General features: G+C 51.0%; 1 protein-coding gene across 1 annotated transcript in view; it reads left to right on the top strand.

The window, feature by feature from the left end:
* The first annotated feature begins 218 nt into the window (after positions 1–218).
* Positions 219–7,245, top strand: part of Golm1 (golgi membrane protein 1) — a 35,193-nt gene continuing 28,166 nt past the window's right edge. The window contains exon 1 of the mRNA XM_038333519.1: positions 219–341. The gene's annotated coding sequence lies outside the window, so the exon portion shown is untranslated. The remainder of the gene's footprint in view (positions 342–7,245) is intronic.

Below are 7,245 nucleotides of genomic sequence, written 5' to 3'. Positions count from 1 at the left end.
GTCAACCTGAACTGCACAGTGAGACCTCTCCTGAAAGACAAAATCCTGCTTCGCGGATACCTCGGAGGTACGTGGGGGGCGGGAGGCGATGGTTCTGCCCTGGAGGACTGAGCGCACCGGCGCTCGCACAGGGCGGGGAGCAGGCGGAGGAGGGCGGCGCCGCGGGGCTGGGGCCTGGGCTGCCGCTCGGCCGGAAGTGCCCGCCCGCCGGGGGAGCCTCGGCGGAGAACGCGCTCGCTCGCTCCCTCGCTTCCTTGCTCACTCGCTCGGCGCCCGGACCAGGCGCCCCGCAGCCCCGCAGCCCCGCAGCCCCGCAGCCCCGCAGCCCCGCAGCTCCGCAGGTGAGCGCCGCGCCTCTCCCGCGGGATGCAACGTGGGCTGCCCTGCTCGCACCCTCTCCGCTCCCGCCTCATCCTCCTCGGCTCTGGGTCACTTCCCCCTTCGCCTCCCTCTTATGTCTCTCCTTCCTTCTCTTCTCTCTCTCTGTCCTCCTCCGGTCTTTTCTCTCCTCTCTTAGTTTCCCCCTTCTTCTTCCTCCCCAGCAAACCCTGCTAGTGGCCCCGGAGACCCCCGGGTCGCCAGGCACAGGCAGCTGTAGCCGGCTGCCTGGGATGCTCTTTGCCGGGGTGGAACTACCGAACTATTTCTGCTCTGTTCTAGAAGCGCTCGCTGGGGGTTTTTGATAAGCTCGCTGGGGGTTTTTGATACGCTGTATTTAAAAATGTTGGCAATTACTTTAAAGATGTAAAACAAGATTGGGAAACAATGCCAGTTTTGATGAGATCTTTCTAGCATTTTTAAGAGTGGCGAGGTTAGGGAAGTCACTACGGGCTAGCCATTTCCAGGTGCCGCACTCGAAGTGTGTGTGTGTGTGTGTGTGTGTGTGTGTGTGTGTGTGTGTGTGTGTGTGTGTGAAACTTTCAAGGTTTGAGGCTTTCTTTGTCTGGTTAGGGGGTCTCAGCCTCCCCTCCCCCCCTTCCATACTGAGGAAGGTTCTTTAGAAGCTGAGTAAAATGCACGCGTTTTATGAACTGTTTGTTCAGCAGTGATGGAATGAGTGACCGTGACTGAATGAATGGCCGTCAGCTTGGGTCAGATTTGACAGTTGTGTTTCTGAAGGTGAGGGCTGGGGGCTGGGAAGCCACCAGCGGTACGGTACTGTTGGGTCTGAGTTAGCACACTGCAGCTTCTGACTTAGAGAGCCGGTCTGCTCTCTACGGGCAGGAATCTTTTCCCCTCGCAAACAGAAAACGGTAGCCAGTTGGCTGTAGAAGATCTTGTTAGGACGGACCCACCTGAAAGTGCTAGTGAATGATAAGTTGAATTCTTAAAACACGGAAAGAAATTATGTTGGTTTTCAGGCCTAATTCTTCCTCTTGGGGAATGATTTTTATATTTTGCACAATTAAGTGAATGAGTTTTGTACAAAAATAACAGAAATGTTGCTTGCAGGGAGCCTGTGTGTGTGTGTGTGGGGGGGGGTGGTTAGGGTGATGGGACCCTGTGACCTGTTCTGGCTATTAGGCCTTGAAGTCCATCTGCTTTGTAATTGCTGGTGACTCTCAGCTGGTTATTGGTGTGGGATGGGAAGGGTTTACATTTGTTTGTTTTTTAGGCCTAGGGCAAAAAGAGCGTGAGCTCTTTTGGTGTGTTACCATGGCCATCTCAGCAGGGAAGGCCTGCAGTGTCCTGTGAAAGACAGGACCTGGGAACAAGGCCTGTGAGGGGCGGTTGGAGGGCTGGGAAAGGGAGTTTGCTGGAAGGGGGGGCTGAGGAGCAGCCCCTGGGAATCCTGGGGTGCTGAGGGGAAAGGAAGCCCGTGAGCCCCATGTTTTTCCTTCAAATTTCTTTACATAGTTGTCATTTTTTTCTTTAAAAAAATTAAAGATTCCTTTACTTTAGGACCTAACATGAAAAATAACATCCGTAATTTCTTTTTTTTAAAAAGCATTTCTTGTTTGGGAAAGGGAAAAAATAAAGGTAGGAGGTGTGGCTTTCAGATGCCTTTCCTCTCCTGCTGGGGGAATGGCTAGGGGTGTGTGTACAAAAGTGTACAAAAGGACTGCATTCCTCAGCTGGGTAGATGGACAGAGGCCCTGGTGTGGTCCACCAGGGTCCAGGGGAATCCGTGAAAGGCCCTGGCTCAAACAGCGCAGTAGAGATCCGTAGAGGAAGATGCTGGACGTGGAGGGGCATCCTCCCTCATGTGTGTGCACACCAACATATAAACACACGCGCAACCAACATATAAACACACATGCACATCAACATACGAACATGTGCGCACATAGACATAAACATGTGTGCACATCGACACATAAACATGTGTGCACATCAACATATAAACATGCATAGCGCGCGTGCACACACACCCAGGCTTTAGCTTCTATCTTAGAAACGTCAAGAGGTATTAAACACTTTAAAAGTCCTTTGACAGTTTCACACCTGAAAACCTTCTCTCAGTGTCCCAGGCCAGTTTGCTTTCCAGGCTTTTGAAGTGTGATTATTTGGGCGAGAGAGTTGGCTTGAGGTTTTCAGGTGTTCCCGATTCTCCAGAGCGACTTTCTCGAGCTTCGTCAGGTGTCACTTTAACAGGACGTAGCCTGACCAAGATCTGAGCGCCTGGCACCAATGCACACGTAAAGACAGTTACACGAGACGGCAGCCTATGCCACAGCCTGATTGTTTTCCTCTCCAAAGCCGGCTCCCCTGGATAGATGTGCATGTGCTAATTGTCCTCACGTTATTTCTGAAGACTCAGGTTTCATTTTAGCCACGGTTGCTGTAAAGTTGGTGGAGAACCGTGCTCCAACCATTTCGCTTAATTCAGGATCCATTTCCTGTCCAGTCGGCTTCTATCCTGAGGGCTTTGACTTTGCGTGTGTGGCTCACGTGCGGAGCTTGTGCCTTGCCTGACCTTTTTGTGTTGCTCGTGTTCCACTTGTGCCTTTCACGCCCATCCTAAGTGCTTGCTATTCCCGTAAGGTTTCCTGTAGCTAAAAATCCGCCCATGTACCCCACTGTGTACAGGCCGGCTAGATAGTTGGAAAGGCGACAGGGACCTGTCTGTGGGAGAGTGTAGACTGGTGCTCCCACGTGTAACGAATACCGTGAGTGTTTTACGATCTCGTAACCCAGCTGGTGAGAATCAATGAAGTACAACTTCTTTGTGTCCACTGTATGCAGATGTAACGCCATGCTCGTGATATGCAGTGCTTTGCTGCAACGCTCCCTGCAACTGGGTGAAAAAGGAGAGTTTCTCCTCTCTAGCTCACTGCCACCCCTCCCACAGCCTCTGGGATAGACAGCTGGTCTTCTGCTTAGATAGTTCTCACATCTGAGCCCCATGAGGCCGGGCTAGCACTCTCCCCTTTCTGTAGTTCCGTGGTTAAACATTTTCTTGAAGGTGACTGGTTTCCTTAATATTCTCTTTAGGTTTCTTAACCTCCTCGGGCAACAGTCACCAGGTGAGCTGGCTAGTTTGGGTTTTTTTGTTTTGTTTTTAATGAGTTTGATACAAGCTAGGGTCATCTGGGAAGAAGGAACCTCAACTGAAGATTTGCCTCCATCAGACTGGCCTGTGGGCATGTCGTGGTGCATTTGCTTGATTAAAGATTGATGTAGGAAGGCCATGCCCACTGTGGATGGGGGGGGGGGGGTCATCCCTGGGCAGGTAGGTGGTCCCTATGGTATTAGAAAGCAGGCTGAGCAAACCATGGAGACCCAACAGAGAGCAGCATTCTCTCATGGTCTCTGCATCAGTTCCTGCCCTGAGTTCTTGCCCTGACTTCCCTCTGTGATGTGGGAACTGCATGAGTCAAACCTTTTCCTCCCCAAGCTGTTTTTGGTTGTGGTAGAAACCAGGGTCAACCCTACAGAATGGCCTGCAAGTTACCTGACTCAGATGGCAGAATCTTCCCTGTGTCTCTTTGGAGACTTTCCCCTACTACCTTGTTCTTGGGGTGGTGGTGCCCAGCCCAAGGCACCCAGGTTGTGGAGGGGACCGGCGTTTCCACTTCCTGGTGCCCATGTGACATAAACAGGGGAGGTGTAGCGTGCCCCGAGATGCAGCTCTCAGGCTGCATTAAACAGGGGAGGTGTAGCGTGCCCCGAGATGCAGCTCTCAGGCTGCATTAAACAGGGGAGGTGTAGCGTGCCCCGAGATGCAGCTCTCAGACTGCATTAAACAGGGGAGGTGTAGCGTGCCCCGAGATGCAGCTCTCAGACTGGCCAGAGTTTTATCTCTTTCTTGCATCATACTTGTTTTCACCATTTTGCTTTTGTAGAAAACAAAATCGAACAGTGGGGGAACAGTCCTCCAGCATACAGCGTATCGGTGTCCTGGCTTCTGTGCATTTCCCGTGCAGAGGACAGGAAACCATATTCAGGCCCTGGATGTCCTTAAGTTGTTTTTGTTTTGCAGAAAAACCAGAAACATACTCTTCTGCCTGTTCTGTAACCTTTGCATTCTACAGTTTTTATGCTGTGGTTTTGTTTTCTAGTTTAACACTATGATTTTCCTCTTGCTAGTGATTCTTTGCACAGTACTGGCCAGGGTTGTAGTCCTTGGGAAACTCAATTTGGGAGGCTGAGACTTCAAGATGGGTCATTGGCTGTTACCAGTTTTAAAATATTGTTGTCTTGCTGACTGCTTAGCAGGGACAGGGTTTTATTACTCTAGTCAAATAATTGATTGGTCTGATGTTCCTGGCAGCAGAACTGGAGACCTGGTGTTTTCTGCTTCTCTCTGCTGTTGGTATTGAGGCAGCAGACAGGTTATTCCTTACCACGCCCCCACCACTCACTCCCCCACACATCGCTTTTGCCAGGTCCTGCAGAGACAGGTCTGCTCTGGGCACATTCTGATGGACGCGTTAGCCTTGCCTACGTTTGTGCAGGAAATTTGATCAATGCAGAGACCAGCTTTAGACGAGGAAGCTGCATTAGACAGAGCCATGGCATGTTACTCTTCTGCAAGCAGTGAACGGGAAAGCTACGTACATGGGGCAGACATTCATAGGTCTGGGTGTGGGGGAAAAGGGGAAAGGCTGTTCTGTGTAGAGGGTGCTGGGGGTAACACGGGGAGAAAGCCAGGAAGCTACAAACGAGCTAGACAGTGAACAAAACCTTCATCCCCAAATGGCAGGGAAATGGCAAATTTTTCTCCAGAAATAAGTGGGTCACTTTCTCTGGTGACTTACCAGATCCATGTTGGTCCTATCTGGAAGCAACTAAAGGGAACAGGTGTGGCCTCTAGCCTCCCTTAGCATTGCTGACCTCCATGTCTGCTCCTGGTGGCCAGAGTCTTGAAACCTTGTGGGTTTGCTGTGAGTCAGAAAATTTGCATTTTCAACATTGCTAATGCTGGCCCAGTGACCTCACTTACAGCTGTTAACCTGGGTTGGGAGAGGTGGCTCCGTGGTCAAGAGTACTTATTGCTTTCACAGAGGACCTGGGTTTGGTGCCCATCACTACATGTTGGCTTACAACCATCCTTAACTCCAGTTCCAGGGGCTCTGAAGCCCTCTTCTGACCTCTGAGGGAACTGGGCACTCCTAAGGACAGGCTTTTCTGGGCCTTCCCTAAGCAGCACAGCTCCTGGGGGACTTAGCCTTAGCACTGTCGGGATGCTGGCACTAAGGATGACTGCATGGCACAGCAGTGTTATCTACCTTGCTGGTAGTGTTATCTGCCTTGCAGTACAGCCCTTGTAAACACAGGGCAGGAAAGTCATTACTATGCTGGCTGAAACTTTCCTATGCGCACCGGGTGGGGCTGCTTCGCCGGAGTCTTGCTGTGTAGCTCAGGCTAGCCTGGAGTTTGCCCTCCTGCCTCATCCTCCTGCGAGCTGGGGTGCCAGGCGTGACCCACCCGCCTAGTCCTTTTTTTCACTTTCTAGAAATGATATAGAGGTCCAGAAGTGGAGGGACTGTGGTTTACTGTCGCGGTTTATCGCTGGCTGTGAGAAGTGAAAGGGACGCAGCCTTTGGACTTCCTGGTGACTTAATGAAGGAAGTTAGCCAGACTTGGTGGACTTGACCTTACCTCTCTATTAGAGGAAGTTTGTCGCTGTTTAAAGATTGTTAATGTTTAAACTCCACAATGGTCCTATTCAGAGGTCTCTGATTTAACCGTTCACTTCCGTCTTATGCTTGGAGAACAGCTATAGGAGATGGCCCTATCAGTCAAGCCATGTTTACAGGCAATGCCAGCTGTGGGCTGGGGACTGTGTTTGCTGATCTCTGACTCAGAAGCAGTTTTGAGACAGGCAGGACTGTTTTTAAACTCAGAAGCAGTGTGGTGGTCCCAGCCTTCGAAGACCTTGCTGCTGCCATGCAGGGCGTGGCGTACTCATCACGGTGATTTTTGAACAAGCTGCTCTGCAGCTTGCCGTCCGGGTTTAGGTGGAGCCCAGCCTGTGGTTAGGGACAGAGGTGTGGCCCCAGCCCTATTTGCAGAAGCTGTGTTATTTCTGCTTCAGTGACTTCGTGCCCCAGGCAGGTTTCTGTTCCTGTGAAAACACTGTGGCCGAAAGCAACCTGGGGAGGAAAGGGACTGTTTGACTTCCGGGTTCCAGTTCATCCTTGGAGGAAGCCACTGAGGCATCCTTGGAGGAAGCAGGAACTGAGGCAGAGACCATGTTGGGATGCCCTTTACTGGTTTGCTTTCCATGACTTGGTCAGTTTGCTTTTTGATACAACCCAGGACCACTTGCCCAGAGGTGGTACTGCTCACAGTGAGCTGGGTCCTCCCACATCAGTTCCTAACCAAGAAAATGCACCTCTGCCTTGCCCACCAGCCAGTCTCTCAGTTGGCTCCTCCTCCCAGATGACCGGAACTGTGGCAAGCTGACTGGCAGGCAAACATGGCTATCCAGGTTCCTCTCATCTGTTGTTCAAATGTATTTGGCTTATTATTAAAAATCTGTGCAAAAAAATTTTTTTTTTGAGACTAGGTTTCTTTGTGTAGCTCTAGCTGTCCTGGACTCACTCTGTAGACCAGGCTGGCCTAGAACTCAGAGATCCACCTGCCTTGAACTCCTTAGTGCTGGGATTAAAGATGTGCGCCACCACCTGGCCTAAAAATGGAAAGTTTTTAAAATGGGAAATACTTAAAGTGTTGGACACGCCAGAGTCCCTGTCTCCCTTTCCCTCCCTCCCTCTCTCCCTCCCTTTCTTAGTCAGGTGTGGTGTCATACACTTAATCCCAGCACTTGCAAAACAAAGGCAGTTGCATCTCTTTGAC

The sequence above is a fragment of the Arvicola amphibius genome, chromosome 6 (assembly GCF_903992535.2).
Source record: "Arvicola amphibius chromosome 6, mArvAmp1.2, whole genome shotgun sequence".
Taxonomy (NCBI): Eukaryota; Metazoa; Chordata; class Mammalia; order Rodentia; family Cricetidae; genus Arvicola; species Arvicola amphibius.
This window is presented reverse-complemented; position numbering and strand designations above follow the sequence as displayed.